The sequence below is a fragment of the Pinus tabuliformis genome, chromosome 4_1 (genome assembly GCF_031772625.1).
Source record: "Pinus tabuliformis cultivar Carrire ecotype Pingquan chromosome 4_1, CPIR1, whole genome shotgun sequence".
NCBI lineage: Eukaryota > Viridiplantae > Streptophyta > Pinopsida > Pinales > Pinaceae > Pinus > Pinus tabuliformis.
Genome location: NC_142303.1, coordinates 72,951,688 through 72,973,440, shown reverse-complemented (window position 1 = coordinate 72,973,440; position 21,753 = coordinate 72,951,688). Strand labels below are relative to the sequence as shown.

Below are 21,753 nucleotides of genomic sequence, written 5' to 3'. Positions count from 1 at the left end.
ACGAATGCAAGCTTACACCTTTGGCTCTGGTGAAGCACAATATGACGGAGAAGAGATTGAATTTTAACGGCCAAATGAGAGTGGCTATCACGCGACCAAACCCCAATAGTAGCGACGGAATTCCCAAACGGAAATTTCAAACTGGTGAAAGCACTGCAATACAATAAAACACAGTCATCATTCTTATAATGAACGCAGTCACCATTCTTAATACAACGCAGTCATCATTCCTTTTATAAACGGCAGTCACCATCTTATTAAAAAACGCAGTCACCATCTTATTAAAAAATGCAGTCACCATCTTATTAAAAACGCAGTCACCATTTTAATTTGAATCAGTCTTCAACGCAGTTGGAATTTTGAATCAGTCTTCAACACAGTCTCATGAATCAGTATTCAACGCAGCAATGAGAAGAGCGAAGCATTTTCACAATAAAACACAGTCTTCAGTCTTCAACGCAGTCACATGAATCAGTATTCATTAAACTAAGAAGGCAGCCACCAAAAAACGCAAAATCTTGAACGCATACCACAGTCACCATTAAAAAAACGATACCTCAGCTCTCAGTTCAATAGCATCAACGCATAGGTAACGGAGCACAACGCAGCGTTTCAGGGAATGAACGCATCAACTCAGGGCGCAGTACTCAAGGTCTGAGGGCGCAGTCTCCAGAGGCGCAGTCTCTGGCAGCGCTCAGGACAGAGGTTTCATGAGGCAGCAGAAACCTGGCAGAGGAGTTACACTATTTTAGGGACTGGAACCTGGGCTCTGATACCATGTCAGGCCAGGGTAACTCCAGCAATTAATGAGCGCAAGACAGAACTTAGTGATTTTATTCATTAGACAAATATTATTTATACATATACAAAACGGATCAGTTCATCTTCTAGATGACTGTCCAGCTTCACCTCATCCGTTTCGGATTAGGTGTCAACAATAATTTAAGCTTACCGCCTGAAGTTATTCATGCATTGTTCAATTGTTCAACTGTTGTGATGTGCTACCATGCTAATGTCGTTGCCACAGTATGAGGAATGCTTCAAAATTAAATACACAAGCAGGAGTCTAAAACATATGAACCCATTTACCTGATAAATGCAAATTTAAGAATCATCGTCAGGATTTGCAGCGGTCGTTGTTGAATACGCTAAGAGTATTCCCACATCATAGTTGCAAATCGCGCACGTGATACTGGGTTCGAAACCCTTGACTAGCTGTTGGACACCTAATCCTCAATGGGTTAGTGTGGAAGTCGAATGGACAAAAGCAGTCCAAGAGACCTTGGGATCTGAAACCCAAGAGTCACATAATGTACTATAAATGTATATCTCATGTTAATAAAAAATGAATTGCATGTTTTATCTTTCACATTGTCTTGCTGTCCATGTGTGTTTAACATGGTATCAGAGCAGGCGTATTCCTGCCCTGCATAAATTAATTTGAGCCATTTGTTTTATGGCCTCTCTGTGTAGTTTATTTCTGCCATAAATTTTATGAATATTTTCTCATGAATATTGTCTCAGCTAAATTTTAGCTGCAATCTGTTATTTTTCCAGCGCTATTTTTATTCACCTATGCTCTAAAAACGCTCATTGCTCAGACCTGCCATCTCTGCCCTAGCAAGAACGTATCTCTGACTGCAATGTATTCCTCACTATGGCCTCTGCGCATTCCTCAATTTGTAACGCTGGCCCTTTGATTTAAACATTGAAGTGTTATCTGCCATTGCCTGCCAGAAATCCGTTGCCTCCCCTGATTGACATCTCTGTCTTTTACAGTCCTGACCCTTGCATTACCTGCGCTCTCTGGCTATCCTGACTGTTCATAAACGGTTCATAAAAGAAACGTTGTCCATGGTATTTTTAGCGCTGGCCTGGAGAATCCTCTGAATCGCTGAGTAGAATGCCCTTGAGATCAGCTGGACAACCTGCAATTTGACCATCTGGACTGTAGTAAGATTCTGGAAGCGCTGTGCCATGCATTGAATGTTGTTTTGGTACGCTGCCCCTATTCGTTTACCGTGCCATACTCTGCCATAACGCATCTGTCTGCTATTATGCATCCGTTGGTTAAAACTTTCAGGCGTTGATGCTTGCTGAACAGTTGCATCTGCACATTCTTGATGCTGGTTCACGCGACACTTGGCCATCAATCTTGAAGATCTTTAAACGTGAGACCGACTCAGCAATATTGGATTTTCCATCTTCCATAAGTGGGTAATGTTGACATGAGAGTGGATTGATCGTGCTAGCTGTTTGAATCTCTACCCATCGTTGGCAACTTCTCTTAAAATTATATTTGACAACAGAAATCATTGGAGTTAATTTGTCTCTTTAGATTCTATGTACCATATGGAGTATGGTATTCTTCAACTGAAGCAATAACGAAAAGAAATTTGAAACAGTTGCTGCAAGGTTGATTGAAGGTCTCTCTAAATGATTTAGAGTCTAGACATGGCTCTCGGTCTTATTCACGAGATCCATTTTCTCGGTTTCAGTGATCCATTTCAGAAGCAAGATACGTAAGTGGTGTTTTTTTCACTTGGAGGAATGGTTCCTCTGGGTTCATGTGTATTTTGAAAGCTACGTTCATTCAAGGATTCCAGGCATTGCTTTTTTGTCGATTCATACTGGAAATTGTAGTATATTTATTGGTATCAACAATCGAGTGCTCATGCATTTGGATGTTTAATACATTCTGTTTATAACCACATAGTTCTATCTGAGCATATGTGGGACCCTTTTTCACTTATTCAGTGTTGATGCTGATTCCTTTAATATCTTTACATTCTGCTCAGTGACGGTTGTTATTCTCTGGTTATTTGCAATTGCTGGAGTAGTGCCAACAAGACCAAAAAAAAAAAAAAGGGTTTCTCATTATCGAGCCATATAATGTCTCGCAGAAGCCTCATAATATTTTGGACCTGGGATCGCAACGTGTGATGGAGAATGTTATTTCTCTCCAGCCACTCTATAGTTGTACAAACAGATTTACCATTATCCCTGGAAGCAACAGAACGAGCATTTTCTAGAAGTTTGTTGATCTCTCGTACCGCACTGAGTTGTTTGTTAAAAGACTGAAATCCCAGCATTCGTTCAACCATTCTTCTCTGAGCACTGATTGCACCTTCCAGATTCACGCATTGCAAGTAATGTTGTTGTGACAAGGGTGGCAAATGTATTCCCATACGTTGCTCGTGTGGCTCACATACGCTGGAAGTTGTATGCATGTGTCCCAGTAAGGAAGCTACTTCCATGCATTATCATCTCCATGGAGTGTGAAACAATCGGTAAATGCGCTGCAAGGAACAAATGAAGCATGGTGGATTCGTCAAAGATATATAAGGTTGTTACGCTTTATAGCTTGGCTGAATAAACATTAGATTTGTGTGAAAGATTGATATCGGCGGAGTTTCTGTTATATCTTATAAGAAATTTCTGCATTTGCTCTAGGTTTTCAGGCATCTGAAAGTCTTGAATATTTGTCTGGTTCCCTGTTATATTCTATTTTGGTTTGTTGCAATTTCAATTTCGATGGCAGACGTGAACATGGTAGCTGGACGGGTGTCTTGAGAACCCACTCATTTTTTGCTGCTGCCTGAGTTATCTCTTACTCGAGTTGATTTTCTGCCACCTGAAGACAAGTTCACACCTGAGTCCTTGAATTCGAAGTACTGAGTTTGCTGAGAATGCATAAGACCGAGTGCATCAGTTGAACGTGGCCAGATTTAATTCCTATGACTGAATCTCCAGTTCTGAGCTAGCCACGAGTTCTAAAAGTGACAGCAAGGGAGTCGTACACCACTTGACAACTACTTCTGGACCGAGTTTGCTTTCTTGGGGCTGTGTGTTACATCAAAGATAAATTCTGGGCAGATTGCTAGTGTAAAGAAGCCGAGTTTGAAGAGATATAGGGGCTGCAAATTAAGCTAAGCAACCAGGTTCCAATATTTTATTCACCTTGTTTATTTGGCCACTATTAGGAAGCAAACGACCTCTGTACTTCTATTTGTTGACTGTGTATTCAGATTAAAAAGAAAAAGTTTATTTATGGGTGCCACTGCTATATATATCAGTATCCTTATATAACCTCTGCACCGAATTGATTATCTGGCTTCTTCCTCTACATAATTTACACACAAGAAACCAAATGACAATGCAATGGTAACTGAATCTCCATCTCTAAAGGCTTCTCTGAACTCCCGTTTCCGATTCAAAACTACAGCTCGCCTCGCTGAGTTCATCTTCCTGATCTGAGCCGAATTATAAAGTGTTTGTACTTGGAGGAGCTCAAACACAGTTATCTAGTTACTTAATATATTGCTGCTGGTTGGTCTGTTGGTATTCTGGGTCAATTTCTACCATACCAGAATGAGTTTGTCACAATTTGGATGCCATTTAGAGACTATTTGTGTGGCTGTATATTCTTCTCATTAGCTGATACTGAAGTGTTGATATACGTTGAAGAGTGAAGGAGTATTTGAAGGATCCAAGCAAGTTTGCAGTTGCTGCTGCCCCAGTTGTGGAATTGTATTTAAAACTCATTATAGTGCATTAATTCCTTGATTCCACTGTTGCATAAAGATTTTGGTGAGCTGATTGTAATCCTTTATATTGCACACTGATCATTTGCTGACATTTATAAAGGATATTGCTGTGTACTGTGAGTAGATATTACTTTTCTGCATTGAGTAGTAGTTGTGATCAGTCTTTTAAGGTGTAAATCAGACATTGAAGAAAAAATGGCCAGAACCAGTGAAGTATTACAGTTCTTTAAAACTCTGATATTATCTACTGTTGATGACACATTACAAATCAGCAAAGGATCTCTCTCAGAAATTCAGACATGTTTACAAAATGCACAGGAAAAGATCGATTTTTTGCAGCTTGAATCACAGCTACAGCAAGAAGAGCTACATCAAAATAGACACCATTCTGAACCTGTTTTTGTTCAGAACATTGAGACAACCACCCATCAGCAGCATGTTAATAATGTTACAGTTCATTCAAATAAAGCAGCAGTTGTATATGCAGATGCAGAAACTCAGTCCGCACTTCCCAAGCCCATCATCAGACCTTGGGAACAGCTTGTCCACAACAAGCACAAAACTGGTCTTGGATATGACAAGGACTTGTCCTTTCATATTCCAGACTATGCCAAGCCCATTCAGTTTCAAAGTGCTGGATTCATTCATGACAGTTCACCTGCTCTTCATGACAGTTCAGCTTCAGCTGTTTCAGATTCTGCCCCTCTTCCACAGCAACAACAAAAACAACAGATCGTGAAATGCCAACACTGTGACCGAGTTGGCCATTTGAAAGATCACTGTTTTGATCTTCATCCATGTAAGCACTGTCATAAAACCAGTCATTCTTCACACAGATGCTTCAGAAATAAACATCCTGCAAGAACAAAGATTCATCTTGGATGGATCGCTTCTTGGCAATGGGCATCAACAGCCAAGAAGATATTTCAAACACATGTCAGAACTTGTTCCAGAATATTGAACAGTCTTGCAGTTGAGTTTTCTCCATCTTCTCACCTTGTATCTGACAGGGGGGGAAATGATGGTCATCTACAAGCTTCAAAGTCACATCAAGCGAGCCTGAGCCACAACCTGCCACACCAGTTTCAGAGTTGTAGCCAGAGACAAAGATGCCCCTGAGCATGCCTTCAGTTGGCAATCTGGGACACTTCCTCTAGCAGAAGACTTCAGCTTCTTGCCAGTTTTGGAAGAGTTCCGGGAACACAATTGAGAACACTTCCTCTAGCAGAAGACACCAGCTTCTTGCCAGTTTTGGAAGAGTTCCAGGAATTGCATTAAGCATTCCAGAGTTGTTGGTTATCCTTAAACCATCACAGGTTGAGACTTCCCTTTTCAGGTTGAAGTTTTACCTTTTATGCGAGGTGAGGCCTCCCTTTTATGGTTGAAGGTTTCCCTCTTTAAAACAATAGGATCACTTCCTCTAGCAGAAAACTTCAGTTTCTTGCCAGTTTTGGAAGAGTTCCGGGAACTGCACTAAGCGTTCCAGTGTTGGTGGTCATCCTTAAACCACCGCCCTTTTTACCAACATTTCATAGAGCACATTCAGCCTAGTGTTGCCATGCATTTTTTGCACATGTTGTATTACAGCTCTCTTCTTGGACTTATACATAACCCTTCGGATTAAGGGGGGGAATGTTGGACACCTAATCCTCAATGGGTTAGTGTGGAAGTCGAATGGACAAAAGCAGTCCAAGAGACCTTGGGATCTAAAACCCAAGAGTCACATAATGTACTATAAATGTATATCTCATGTTAATAAAAAATGAATTGCATGTTTTATCTTTCACATTGTCTTGCTGTCCATGTGTGTTTAACACTAGCAACAAGGCGAGGCAATGGGCAGTGGTCACGAAAATCGGGCCTTAAAAGCTCTCGGGCCTTTAATTTATCTGCTAGCGTTTTTTTTTAACAGGAGCAGCAACATCATCGTGATTCTCACCCCAGGCACAAACAATTGAATGGCTATATGTTGTATCAATCCACTGCTATTTTCTCTGTGCCTCCATCGATGCTCTGTCTCTTTGTCAATGGGCAACTAAGGGTATACCTCTGCTCTCTGTCACTGTAAACTCGGGTTAGGTCAAGCGGGCATATGGAAGTGGCGGCCTCTGACTTTGGTACAACGATAATTTGATACAGACACACCGGGCTAGAGGATGGCTCCCTCGAACTTGATATCTAGAGTTGCCTTTTATATAAGGTGGTCCTTTGATTTGTGGTAATTTTTTGTATTTCAGCGGAGCGGCTCAACGTATATAGCTTTCTCCTGTAATACTTACCCTCTCACATCGACGACTCAACGTTTCGCGCTCTCCTTTCAAACCCTCTCACAACAGCGCAATGCCCCTCGACGCGTCCAGGGTTACAGACTTCGGAATCACTCAGATGCCTTGTGATGAAATTGACCATTCATGCTGCCTTAAATTTTGGCAAACAGATAATGCCTCCTGCAGAAAACAGCTGACATTGAATCGTCTTGTCTCCACAAACTTGCGACTATTTAACTGAACTTGCAATGAATATAGATCAAGTCCACTCGTCTTTGCAAGTACTATATCACATGTTGGGCAGTCCGTCCAAAAGAAGCCCAGTATACACTCAGATTCAACCTTGCACCGTAGATTGAATACTTTGGATGTTTCTCGATTGATAAATTCATTTGTTGAATATATCGGCAAAGAACTCTGAAGAGGTGGAAGCGCTGGTTAAAAGGCCGACGGTTTGAACGCAAGACCTCTTGCGCAGTTTTGAACAGTCAAGTAGACACACAACACATGGAAGTCTGTTGCAGCAGGGTCGAGGTGGACATAGCAGCATATGGGAACCAAACGCAGAGTAACGTAGCAGTCAATGGTGTAACGTAGCAGCGTATGGGAGCAGCGTATGGGAGCCAACGCATACGCTTTTCATGGACCATTCATAATTACAGCAAACGCAACATAATTACAGCAAACCAATAGTCATAATTACAGCAAACGTATGGAGCAGAGCGCAGGTAATGGCAGAGAATGAGAGTGCAGGTACGGAAAGTGCAGGTATGGCAGACAGAACGCAGGTAATGTCAGACAGAGAGTCTTAAAATAGCCAGAGTCAGGTGCAGCGTATACAGTGCCAGAGGTCAGGTAGGAGAGGCAGCAGATTTCTGGCAGACAATGAATTAATGGAGCGTTACAGGTAATGGGCAGAACTGGCAGGTCTGCACACAGTAAAATGCTTTACAAGGTGACAATTCTGCTCAATTCTGATTAGGAGAAAGGCAGAACTGACATATATATAGAGACCACAGAACAAGTGGCTCAAATTGGAGCAGGACCAGCAATTGCCTGCTCTGATACCATGTTAAACACACATGGGAGCAAGAATAATCTGAATGATAAATCATGAGAGTACAATTTTTATTAACAAGAGATATACATTTATAGTACATTATGTGACCGTTGGGTTCCACATCCCAAGGTCTCTTGGACTACTTTGTCTATTCGGCTTGCACACTAACCCATTAAGGATTAGGTGTCCAACAATCTCAAAGAGAAATGCGTTGGTTCTGGTGGCAGACACACAACAATACACAGTTCAACATTGTTGTTGTAATATAGATGAATAGGAGGAAGGAAAGGAGGGAAATTGATGCAGAGGGTTGGACATAGTACAGAATCCTAAGCAACAATCCCCAGCAGAAATATGGAAGAGTGAGGAGGTGAAAATGCAGAAAAAGTGGAGCACGAATTAAGGTCTCAAGCTCTATGCCTCATGAATACATTTGTCACCAATTAGCATAAGTAAATTTGTGCTTACATACAGGTACTATAGGCTATCAAATAACACAAGTAAATCTGTGATTACACAGGTACTGCAAGCTATCAAATAACACAAGTAAATCTGTGTTTACACAGGTACTTCTCACTACTTAGCAGCATACATACAACCATGAGAGAGTGAAACCGACAGCTTCATTACACAATTTCAGAAGAGGAAAGACATACATGAAATGATATACAAAGGGGAAAACATACTGCGCATTGCTCTGATTGGAATCAACAAAACTGCTTCATTAATCTTTGAAGATGGAGTCCAAATCACCAGTCCATTACATTTAACAATTGTATGTGCTCGAGCACCTTATGAACAAGCAAATTGAACCAAAGTGGAACCACTCTCTCTGCAAACAGAGCTCAAAACTTGCAAAAGTAGAATTCGGGCCTCTAGAATGCAAAAATTGGGAACCTCGTTTAAGTGTTTCTTCCCTCTATTTATAAGGAGAGGGGGAGATTTGAACAATAGTTACAAAATATCTCAGCCAAGCTCCAGTTGTCTGATCAACTAGCTGTCTCGGCGTGTGAAGGTTTTGTTGCCCAAAATGATTACAATCGGATTTGATTCCATTCTTGAAAATGCAAAAATTACAGAATAATAGACATAAAGAAAACTAAATGATGGTTGAGGAAAATATCTCCTTGCCATTCCTATGATGGCCTCCGATCAGGCCACGTCTTTGCCATGATGTTCCTCTTTAGTTGTTCAGTCGGTTCACCTGTCGCTTTCACCTTAACTGCTTGAATTCCCCACTCTCTGGAGCTGGGAGTGATCAACTGTTGATTGCTTGCCACAATGCAGAAACAAAGATTGACCTGGCAGTCTTTCATTGCCTGACTGCGTGGAGCTCCATGCTGAGAAATTAATTCTCAGGTGACCTGCACACTGCTTCCTGAGTCCCATACCTCCATTTACTCACTGAAGACGTGCGTCGAAGCACAGAGATGGCTTGTATCACCTCAAGGCAGACCCAACACTCTTTCCTGCGGATCATGGTCCTTGCTGCCTTGACCCAGCAATCTTTGACAGTCACCATTACTCCTGAGACCAACTCCTTTGTTCCTGCATTCAATCTTGCAGTTGCCGACCCATACACCTTTAACTCTTTGTACTGTGCTTATCGGAGAAATTCCATATCGCAATTTTCACAGTGGTGCAGTATTCTAATCTTCTAATTGCCGACCTCTGATATGACGAGCTCCTTCCGCTTAGCCCTTCCCGCATTTCTCACCATAGGACCGAGGGTCGTGACCTGCCGCTTAGCCTTGAGTTGCTAGAGCGTTTTTGTTCCTGTCAAGGGCTATTTTTCCTTTGTTAAGTGCTCAGCGCCCTTGGTTCTTTGAGTCTTTGCGACCGTGGTGCCAGCCCAATATCAGAGCCCCCTTATCGAAACTTTTTCAAGTATCAAGTGTTACAAAGTGTCGACATCCTCAACCTCCGATACGTCGACCTCCGATATGACGTCATCACTCCACGTGGCACCTCATGAGTGGTGACACGTGTCACCTAGATTTGTCCCCTTAGGCCCCCTCAAAACGCCAAAATTGTCTGCCGCGTGTCCTTCCGTACCGCCACATCAGATGCCACTGTAGCTTATCGGGACCAATCATATGCCACCACATGTCCTGCTAGAGGAGAGAGAAAAGGGCCCGCCCACCTTTGGTTTTGCGATGAAATCCTTTGTTAATCCTTTGTTGGCATTCTCGACGGTTTTTAACACTATCGGCACATTATGCATATCGCAACTTTTTAAAGGTTGTCACCTTAAGAAGTTCTGATTTGCTGACCTTCTGATTTGCCAATGCTCTGATATTCAGGACCTCCGATATGCAATGCACCGATATGCCTGACCTTCGATATGCGATCGCCGATATGCCTGATGCTCTGATGTTGCGATCGCCGATATGGCTGATGCTCTGATGTTGCAATCGTCGATATGCCTGATGCTCTGATGTTGCGATCGTCGATATCTCTAGACCTCCGATATGCGATCTCCGATATATTGGACCTCTGATATTCCTTCCTAAGGCTTCAATCCTTGAACTTCAGTAGACCATATCTTTTGATCCAGGAGTCCATTTTTGGACTTCCACATATCGTTGGAAAGCTTGTTCAGAGCACTTTCCAATGGAGAGGGTCTGATTTAGGCTTTGAGTCCTTCTGTTGCTTGGAAAATGACTGCAAACTTCTCTGCTCATTTACTCTTTGGACAGCTGGAAACACATTTTGCAATAAGTGACAACATGACCCAGGACTTGTAGAATGATGTGGCATCACCTACACCATCATTAGAACCATTACAGATGATCTACAGGCATCTTCGACTCATTTGGAGACCCATGAGATTATTATTGTGCCCCCACACCCACTGGGAGCGCCATAGGTTTATTGCTTGGATAACAAGGGGCCAACCCCTTGTCCATCACTTTTGAGGGTCCTATTCTTCATTATGGCCCCTATGGACCTCATCAGGCTTCTTGGAGGGCCCTACGACATGTATTATTCATCATCTAACATCTTAAGAGGTTTATTCTTCCATTTGTGAGCTAGTTTGGTGGGCAAGTCACCAAAAGTTAAATTATTAGCACATTATTTTATTTTTGGGGCATATGTAGGCCAAGGAGACTAATTCGAACTCCTCATGTTAAGTTATGGTATGTTCTATGCTTATAACAGTTTACTTCTTTTTCTTATTATATTCCACCGATTAGCAATCACATGTACATAAAATAAAGTGCAGATAGAACATTAAACGATCGACAGAAAACAAGCCAAGACAAGAGACACAAGATGTGGCGGCTAGCCATGGACAAACCCCACAATGTGTGGGGAAACCCTTTGATCAAATCTTCTTTTATCTTCAATAATTCAGCAGAGAGAAATAGTACAATAAATCTTATTCATATCAGCAGTAGCAAACCCTAGATCAGTAGCATCATTATCAAACTAGGACAGACCATATCTCACAAACCGACAGTCGGATTGACTTCATTCCACCACCAAAAGTTTCGGCTTCCAGAGGAGGTTCAGATGAACCTACAGCGCAGTTCAGATGAGGAGATCTTCTAGGCCACGCAAGTCAATCTTTACTTCTGCAGTTGCAGCTTCAGTTTCAGCAGTTTCCTGCTTCAAACTAGGGCAGTTGATATCTTGCAAACCGTTCGTCGGATTGTCTTCATTCCACCACCAAAAGTTGCGGCTTTCAAAGGAGGTTCAGATGAACCTACAGCGCAGTTCCAAATAGAAGATCTTCTAGGCCACGCAAGTCAATCTTTACTTCTGCAGTTGCAGCTTCAGTTTCAGCAGTTTCCGGCTTCAAACTAGGGCAGTCGATATCTTGCAAACCATTCGTCGGATTGACTTCATTCCACCACCAAAAGTTGCGGCTTTCAAAAGAGGTTCAGATGAACCTACAGCGCAGTTCCAAAGAGGAGATCTTCTAGGCCACACAAGTCAATCTTTACTTCTGCAGTTGCAGCTTCAGTTTCAGCAATTTCCGGCTTCAAACTAGGGCAGTCGATATCTTGCAAACCGTTCGTCGGATTGACTTCATTCCACCACCAAAAGTTTCGGCTTTCAAAGGAGGTTCAGATGAACCTACAGCGCAGTTCCAAAGAGGAGATCTTCTAGGCCACGCAAGTCAATCTTTACTTCTGCAGTTGCAGCTTCAATTTCAGCAGTTTCCGGCTTCAAATGTGTGAGAGAGAGAGACCCATTTCAGTGCAGTAGAGAAGAGACTCATATCTGCGCAGTAGAGAGAGAGAGATGTGATGAGATGAGTGAGTCCAAATGAGGAAAAGTCCTCTTATATTTATACACAACGTTGGTGGGTGAATAGATGCCACTGTTGGGCTTCTGAGCCTACATGAGTTGTAGGTCGGCTTGATAATAATTCCATAATCAAAATAAATTCATATCTCCATGAATACTTATCGGAATTGGATGATCTTTATATCAATCCTACACCTCTCGACGAGAGGAATCTAATAAAAATATTATTAGCCATGAATAAGATGACCCACATGAAGTTTTGCCCTGGTTGCCAATTTTAACATTAGTGTATAAATACAAGTGAGATGAGTTCATTTGCTCATCACCATTTTGGATTGAATCTCTTCCCTCTCTTGAGAATTTCGCACTTTTTCTTGGAGGATGAATTGGAGCTTTATGGATGAATTTTGATGTTTTGGATTTGGTTTATCTTATCTTGGAGCTTCTCTATTGTCAAATCGTGGATGGTTGGATATGTTCTATTACATGTAAGTACATGCTTTTATGCTATTCTTGTTTTACTTTGTCATATACATTGGAGATTTTCCCTATTTTTAGGGTTGATTGTTGCATGCATTTACTGCTTAAATTGTGGAATTTTGTCTCTATATCGTGGCACTATACATCACTACCTAAATTATGATAGTAAGGAAGTCAAGCTAATTGGCTTCACAGACTTTCATTGGGGTGGCAATGAGACTGATGGAAGGAGCGCTACTGGAGGATGCTTTAGTCTGGGCGCTGTTATGATCTCATGGATGAGTAGGAAGCAAGATCCTGTTGCATTGAGTAGTGTCGAAGCATAATATGTGGTTGCATGTGAAGTAGGAAAAGAGGTTGTTTGGTTAAGGAAGCTTCTGACAGATTTGTTCAAGAAGTCTCTGGGTCCTACTATGATTAATTGTGATTATCAAAGTTATATCAAGATGTCTGGAGATCCCGTGTTTCATTCGAGGACGAAACACATCAATAATGTTAATCAAGGTTGTCATTGATGTCAATATGGCATTGGCCGAGATGGCAAGTATTCTTGAGATGTCTGGTTTCAGATGATGATGAGGTACATGTTCAACAAGCTCTTGTTTGATAAAGATGCCATCAATGAAGATGTCAAGCTAGTAATATCTCAAGCCACTTATGAAGTCCTTGAACTAACTATGATGTTGCCAAGTGTCAATCTTGTGCCTTGATTGATGATCTAGACCTTAAGTGCCAATATGCAAGTTTTTGATGTGGAGGACTATACTTGATGATGTCATACACGTAATGATGTCATACTCTTGAATGACCACACTTGATAATGGTCTTGATGACATGGTTGGAAGACTACTTTGGAACTTTCCTAATGATGTTGCATATCACTGCACTAGTATATAATGATATTGTTGGATACGTGATGACATGGATACTGCACTCCTACATGATCCTATGATGGTGAAGAATCCAAACAATGGAGAAGTTATACTGTCCCAAACATTTTATGCACACAATTTGAGGACAGTTTCAAAGAAAAATAAAATTGGACAACTTGGAGGCAATCTTTCAACATGGGACCTAGACCATCTTAAAGAGGAATTTTTCCTCTTTCCAATGAGCCCTTACTTGCCCCAAAATTCCAAATAGTTTGTGAGATATCGAATTTTCAAATCAAAAAATATATTTTTGACAGTGAGCCGACCTGCACCTTGTCTTTCAAGTCGGCCTCCATACAGTGACGTGTCTCTTCGCTTTGGCTTGCAAAAAACACTATATATACGGTTCGGACTGCATTTCTCCTCAACAATTTCGGTGATTATTTCAGAGAAGGAGCACAGAATTAAAAGGAGGACGAGGAGCACATTATAAAACACTGTTTGGGCAACTTTTTAAGGAGGCCGAGGAGGAATACCTCTGTGGTATTCTGGATCTGTGGAGAGACTACATTGCAGCAGACTTCGGATTTATGACAGTCTGCTTGAAAGCTTGGATTGCAGTCCTGTGGAAGAATTACAATCTTGGATCTGTGGTTATTTGGGTTGGGTTATCACTCAAGGTTGGAAAAGAAGCACAGATTGTTGACTAGTTAAATTGCAGTCCTGTGGTGGTGGACCTTGGGCTTAGTGTTGAAGGTTTAGAGCTGCTGCAGCCATTGTGGAAAGGAGTTTAATTCCTTTTGAAGACTAAATTTAAACAAGACCTATTCAATCCAGGAGCAGTCTACTATTGAGGGCTTCCTTGTAGATTTTCTGAAGTAACCTTTAAGTGGAACTTGAAGTAGTGTTGGGCAGAACTTTAAATACTGTTATAGCAGATTTGAAGCAGCCTTTTGTGCCTGTTCTAGAAGATCTTCATTAACCAGATTTGTGGGCCAACCTGTGAAGCATTTATTGGTATTCCTAGATTATTGCTTGGACCATCATTGAATACAACTTGAAGCATAATTTGAGGCTTTATTGAAGGCTGATTTTGAATCAGACATTGAAGCAGAATTGAAGTACCCTTCAAGTCTTGTTGAAGAACATTGTAAGAGTGGTGTGCAGATCTATTGAGAATATCTTGGAGTGGCATTTGAAGAGCATTTGAACACCTTGGAGAATATCTTGGGGCAGCCTATTAAAAACACCTTAAGCATTGAAAACTCGCTGAAGAAGACTTAGTTGAACAACTCATTGAAGACTTAGAAGCAGCCTCATTGAAGAACTTGTCTAACAGCAGTGTTAAAGAATTACTAAGGCAATTGTGTTGAAAACATCTTGTTGGGGCAAGCATTGTTGAAGACATTTTTAGAAGCTGACTTGGAGGCATTAGTGAAGACCTTGATGCATGATTGAAGACCTCATGGAATAACCTTGGAGAATTTTGTTTGGGTGACATGAAGAGCAGTGGTGACACCTTCATGTGAAGAACAAGGTAGTCATTGATGATGTGACGTGGAGACTAAGTGAAGGCGTAGTTGAAGATTGACAGGGCTCGTTGAAGAAGACATTGGGAGCCATGAAGTATAACCAAACATATCTTGATGAAGTAAAGCTGAGGGTTGGAGCCGAAGAGGTTGAAGCCTCAAAAAGACAAGGTTGGTGCCTTGGAAGATAGGGTTGAAGCCCTAGAGGATAGGAGTCCTCAAAAGAGCAGGTTGGTGCCTATACCAAAGATAGGGTTGGAGCCCTTGAGGTTGGTACCTCAAAATTGACAAGGTTGGAGCCTTGGAAGTCCAAGTCGGTGCTTGACAAATACAGGTTGGAGCCTGGGAGATTGAAGATTGGTGTCTTCATCTAGGGTTGGAGCCCTACACAAATAGTGTACTTGATTTATTGAGATTAATAAAAGTATTTATTTTTATTGTTCATTTTGTGTTCTAATTATAAGTGATCTAACTGGTAAAAATAACAATTGAAAAGAAATACTGATTCACCCTCCCTCTCAGTATTTCCAACAAATAATAAGTTCCACTTTATTAGGAACTTGATGCAAGATGGGATCGTGAAGTTAGAGTATGTTCCAACAGATGAACAAGCCACAGACATACTGACAAAGGCTCTTCCTAATAAAAAGTTCAAATATCTAACGATCATGTTGGGTTTGGAAGATATTGGTGATTGTATTGATGATAAGGAAATGGAAGAGATTTGTTGAGGCTTTGCAAGTGAAGCATTGCCTAGGGAGACATCAGGTTGGCACTCTGTGTTGATGTCTGGATCCCGGAATTGAAAAGGTGGTGTTTGTTATGAACTCTGTTTTGGATAGACACATGTATGTTTGGGTTGGTGGTTAGCAAGTAACCCTGATGGTACCTAAAGGGGCTGAAAGCTTGAGTCCACCTTAGTCCCACTTGGATAGATTGCCCGGGTCAGGAATCTAGTCCATGCCATTGTGGTGCCTAAATTGTTGAGTGACCGGTTGGACAGATTGCCCTGGTTGGGAATCTAGTCCATGGCATTGCGGTGCCTAAAAGTTCTTCGTGTTTTCATATAGTTTGAGATCTTCCATTGTATATGTACATTATAAATACCTCCCTAGTTAAGAGGGAGTTTTAGAAAATGTAACTATATTCGGTCTTCAATAATGTACTTGAGTCATTATGTAATGTACTTGTCAAAAGAATAAAGAAAAGAATTTTTATTATTGTAACAATGACTTATTAAAGCATGGGTTTCATGCTTGGGTCATCATTATATTAGTCAAAGTCCCCATTGTGGACTCCTAGGATTAATATTGAGTTTATAAAGTCATTGTACATTCGAAGAGACCCTTCTTGGGCTTTCGAATCATGTAAAAAGGTTTTGTATCAAGTCAAATATGAATTATGTACCCTCCACATCATGTCGGCCTAAGGGAGATCAAGTCGGCCTAAGGAACCCCATTCGACCCACAAGAAGCCTATATATTCAAGGAGATTGAAGTCATTTGAACCACTCACTATCAAGCAAGTTCGATATCTCAAGAAGAGTTGTAGAAGTGCAAAGTCTGTTATCGGGAGGACGAAAGAAGTGTGAGTTTGGGGAAGTCTATATAGAGGAAGAAAATCGAACTTTTGGTGCCTCTCTCTCTTCGTTTCGTGGTCGGGGTCGGGTGATCGAAGTCTCCTAAGATTTCGTTGTTGTTGGACACTGCTGCCTAGTCGAAGTTACTGGAAGGGGTCGAAGATTTGGGAGGCTGACATGGTGTGGAGTGAAAGTCTGGTCTTGGTCTAGGGTAAAGAGTCTCAAAGAATCCTATTGAAAGGAAGAATTATCTTGACTAGGTTTTCCAATCGAGGGGGGTTTTGCCGTGGCATGTGCCTATGTCTTGTGTCTCTTGTTTTGTGATTTTCATACACATATATATGGTAATTGCTTGATGAAAGATAAGATAATAAAGAAGTTGTTATGGTGTTGGACCTACCAACATTCAGGGGATCTCCCCGGTATGAAGTCCCAACTAGACCTCACATCATTTGGTGTAGGAGTCCCATCTAGTGTGATGGCCCGGTTGTCATTATCTTAAAAATGTGCCTTAGCTCTTGCTTGTCAGCACATGAGAGTGGTTCACTTAGTCTTCAAAAAGCAAGGTTCGTGTGCCTAGTGAGTGCTTAGTGTAACTTGTGTCTAAGTTCTTTCACTACAGAGGGAGAGGGTGAGAGTGAGTCTCAAGTCGAGAGGGAATAGTCCCAACTCAAGTAGAGACACACAACACAGTAGGATTTGCTCACCTTTCGGCAGAGTAGTCCACATAGATGCGGCAGTCACAAACACATAGTGAACAGATAGCATGTACAACACCCAGCGGAGTAAACCACATGGGCGAGACAATAATAACAACTGATACAACACATTTCCAATAGTGTATGCACTAAAACAACTGAAATAGTTCAACTATCTTAGTACAAGTTAAAGCAACATGTATTACAAGCATCCAAAGAATAGTCTTACAAACGAATACAATACATGTGTGAAAACGTGTTGGCCTGTTAACAGGCTTCTGAATTAAGAGAAAGTTCCAAGACACATTCGTACACCATACATCACTAACCCCAGTAGTGGGGCGTTGGAGCCACTGCTCACTCCTCAAAGAAAAGACTATAGACTCTCAAGGCTCTATGGGAGGAGCCAAGGTGAAAATTTTGTTGCTCATACAATGAGGGGGTATATATAGCCAACGGGGTATAACTGACCCTTGTGACTCTTCGACTTCCTTGTTGACAGTTTGACTTCCTATGACTTTTCGACTTTACATGACTCTTCGACTTCATATGTGGGTCTCTTGGACTTCCACTTTAGATTACATTGATTACAACAGGTATGGCCCATAGTAGTGATGTGGTCGAGACAACTCATGACACAACTCGACATGACACTGCTAACATGTACTAGCTGACTGTGGTGTCCATGTCAAGCTGTTGTGTTGCTGAGTGATGGTGTGTTCTCGGTATAACATGTCTTCACCTCCGCATGGCAAAGTGCGTGGGGTCTTTGATGGTCTTGGTCTTTGCTTGATGGTGCATGTGCATGTGTCCCTTTCGCTCGCTTGCTCGATGTGCTTCATGTGTTCGTTTGACCACGAGCAAGTCTTCTAGCATGCACCTCTTTTCCATCTCGTTCGTTGTCGTGCCATGTTTCATCAATGTACCTGTTCCTGCAATCACTCATGATGAGACGACATCAAATCCAAAAATCTCCTAGTCTACCATGATGCATTGTTTTCCATTTCAGTGCAGGTGATCGGGAGAGGGACAAGGCACTGACACTGCAGGAGCATAGCACAGGTCAGGATGCGGGGCTTCGGAGCACCGTCGGGAGAAACTGCGCACGTCATTGGGAGACAGATTTTTGCGATCTGAGACAGTAGTGACAGCTGTGGGGCAAAACCCAGCTGGGAGACAAAACTGCGCAATTTCTAAAAGGAAGGCCAGGCGGGGTGTCAAGGCGTTGTTGGGCCAATCTGCGCAGTTTTTCAGCGGAGCACTGGGCAGGTGACCCAGCTAGGATCTGCGCAATTCCTTCGGGAAGGATAGTGCGGCAGTAAGAGGCACTAGTAGAAAAAATTTGCGCAGTTTTCTAGAGGAGCACAAAGTCGGGTTTCGGGAGCTGCTAGTCAAAATTGCACAATCCTGAGAGATAGTCCGGGCCTAGACGGTTTTGCGCGGTTTCCGAGTAATTGCAAAGCAGGGAAGAAAGCTCGGACATGACAGCTCTGCGCAATTCCTGAGTCGTTTGCAGAGCGAGCAAGAAGGGCTCGTTAGTTTTTGGTAGCATTGGATGTGCTCTAGCCATGAAAATTGGTGGAGAGGCTAAGGCACATGACTTCTAAAGAACCTAGAAACTGTTTGGTGAAATTCCACCCGGATTGTATTTTATTAAAATAATTAATATTTTTAATGGGGTTCCTAAGTCTAAACTTAGGAAAATTAAAGTATTAATGCCAAATGGGTATTAATCAATATATGGCTGAAAATGTTCTAGTTAGCAGATCAAGTCAAGTTTTTAATCTTAGCCGTTGATTAGAGACTTAATCTCGGTCGTTGAAGTCTCAACGAGAAAAGTATAAGAAGGAAGCTCGGGGTTCATTTAGAAACACACACCGAGAGACCAAATTGATCTAGAGTTCAAAATTTATGGGGCTAGGAAGCTGAGAAATTCGAACTATGTGATCATTATGCAGCAGAGGGGCAGGGATAGTTCAGGAATATTGGGCAGAGAGGCGAAGAGCCACTAGAGGAGGTGGCGTAGCACCTAGAGGGATTGACGTTGGGCTAGTCTGGGCCCACGCAGTCTTGACGCAGAGCGAGAAGGGCTAGCACAGAAGTGAGGTTGCCTTCACGTTGAAATCTGAAACTGTCGGAGAGCTGTCAGAACAGCCGAGAGAGGTTGACGCAGAAGCTCCAGGAGGCAAAAAAGATAGTGCAAAGTTGATGCAAAGCCTGTAAGGCTGACGCAGGGCCAGCACAGAGATAGCCGAGGTTAGCCAGTTCTGCTGCCGGAATCTGTCGGGTGAAGTGAGGTAATCTCACTCAATTTTCCGCCATTATATTTTTCTTTGTAACTGGATTGCCATGAGGGCATCTAGCATTGTATTCAAAACTACTGCTTAATAATATAAAACCCTCAGAGCTGCTGCACCAGTTTTCGCATTGAGTTTTTCCAGGGCCTATTTTGTCCAAAACTAACGGTGTCCTATGTATCTTGTTCTTTGCTCAGTTTCTCGTTTCATGTAATCAAATTAAATTGGTGTAGGCTGCAAAAGTAATTTACTTCAATATTTTTCATAAAATAACTTGATAATGTATATTAAAACCAAGTAAGAGAAGTAATTTCAGTTTTTCGGCAATAGGGGTTCCTCGAGGATAGGAATTTTCACATGGTATCAGAGCATTGATTTTGAAACAGGAAGAACAGATCCAGCAGTGAGTAGAGAGGCCAATAGTTGCATTTGGCAGCAATTTGAATCCCCTTGAAGGGATTACGTAGTCCTTACTGGGAAAGGAAAGATTCCAAGGAAATCTCTCTCTGAGAGAGTCGACAGAGAGGTAGGATTTCCGGTTCGTGAGCTTGCAGAGGCAGAGGGAGTGACGCAGAGCCTCTGCCCAGTGCTTGAAGGGCGCAGTTTTTGCCAAGGCAAAAATCCGTTGGAAAAGAGCGAAGACACATAGATAGGGAATTTTCTCCTCAGAGGACTTTTCTCGGCAAAAGTTCAAAATTTTCACTTGTTGGGCAGCAGACTAGTGCTGTGCAGTGACTAGAGGAGTCAATTCGACAGTTTGGGTGAGATGGCATCACATGGGCTCAGAGATCAGGACAGGTTGGGAGGAGCTTCCAACTATGTCATATGGAAGACCAAAATCTTAGTTGTTCTGGAGGAGTTCGATCTCGAACTTTACGTCAAGAGTGTTGTGGCATTAAACTCTCTGAGAATCCAGTGTTTCATGACAGATCGAAACACAAATATTCGGTGTCATTCCATTAGAGACTGTGTACAGCATGAAGCGGTTCAAATACAGTATGTTCCCATAGAAGAGAAGGTTGCAGATATACTCACTAAAGCTTTAGGGAAAGCTAAGTTCGTTTATTTCAGAGAACAGATGGGTATGGTGGAGAACTCGTTTCAGTAGCAAGGACATATTATTTTGGATGCTTCTCAGTTGCAAAAGTTGCAGTTGCAGCAACAACAGATGAGAAGGAGTTGCAGTGCAGATGCAGAGTTGGCAGCAGTATAGCAGTGTGAGCAGCAGCACAATTGCAGTATCAGAGTTGCGTAGTGGTTGGTGGGAAGCAGCCAGTGTTTTACGAAATGGCCGTACCGAAACGGAAACGGCCGTTTCGTTCCGTTTCATAAAAAAATTTGCTGACCCGGCCTTTGACCCGGCTCGGCTGGCCGAGTCAGCTATGACTCGGCCGAGTCAGCCAATGACTCGGCCGGGTCATAGCTGACCCGGTCAACCCGGCCGGGTCCCGTCAAAAAACTGCCGTTTCGTTCAGGTGCGGCTGGGCAGCGTAATTACCAAAAATAAAACACTTTTTTGCTGATTTTTGGCTGAGTTAGTTAGGGTTTGTGGACCTGAAAGGGTTATTGTGATTTGTTTAATGCTTTTGGAGTCCATTTCCCCCTCCCAAACTCTATTTAAGACAGCCAAATGCTCTCATTTCACTCACAGCAGTCTTATGCATTTGAGTGAGAGTCTTCTTTGAGAGTTAGTGAGCAGTTCTTGAGCTTGTTTTGGAGCAGCAGTGAGGAGTCTTGGAGGAGCATTGTAGCTGGAGTGAGGAGCTTCTTGGGCAGCCATTTGGAGCAGCATTGAGGAGCTGATTTTTGGAGCAAGTTTGAGGAGGCAGTTTGTGCCTGGAGGTATTTTTTTCCACCTCTATAAATCTGTTTTTACTTATTAAATTTTAGGTGCATATCAAGATAGCTTAGAGAGTGTTTTTAGTCAAATAAATGAACATTGAATCAATTTTTTTTTTTTTTTTCATTTTCAGATTGTTTTCCTAGTCAAAAAATGGCACCTAGAGCAAAAGATGCTGCTTGGGCATATGTTGAAATGGTTGATGATGAGATGTGTTGCAAGTTTTGCCATAGAAAAATTAAGTCAGGTCCTGGGGGATTCATAGGCTGAAACAACACTTGGCAGGGATTAAAGGCAATATTACTGCATGTAAATCTGAGGAAATTG

At 42.1% G+C, this 21,753-nt stretch overlaps 1 protein-coding gene across 4 annotated transcripts in view; it reads right to left on the bottom strand.

Annotated features, from left to right (window-relative positions):
• Positions 1 to 21,753, bottom strand: part of LOC149174211 (uncharacterized) — a 130,638-nt gene that overhangs the window by 12,266 nt on the left and 96,619 nt on the right. The gene's annotated exons all lie outside the window — the stretch shown is intronic.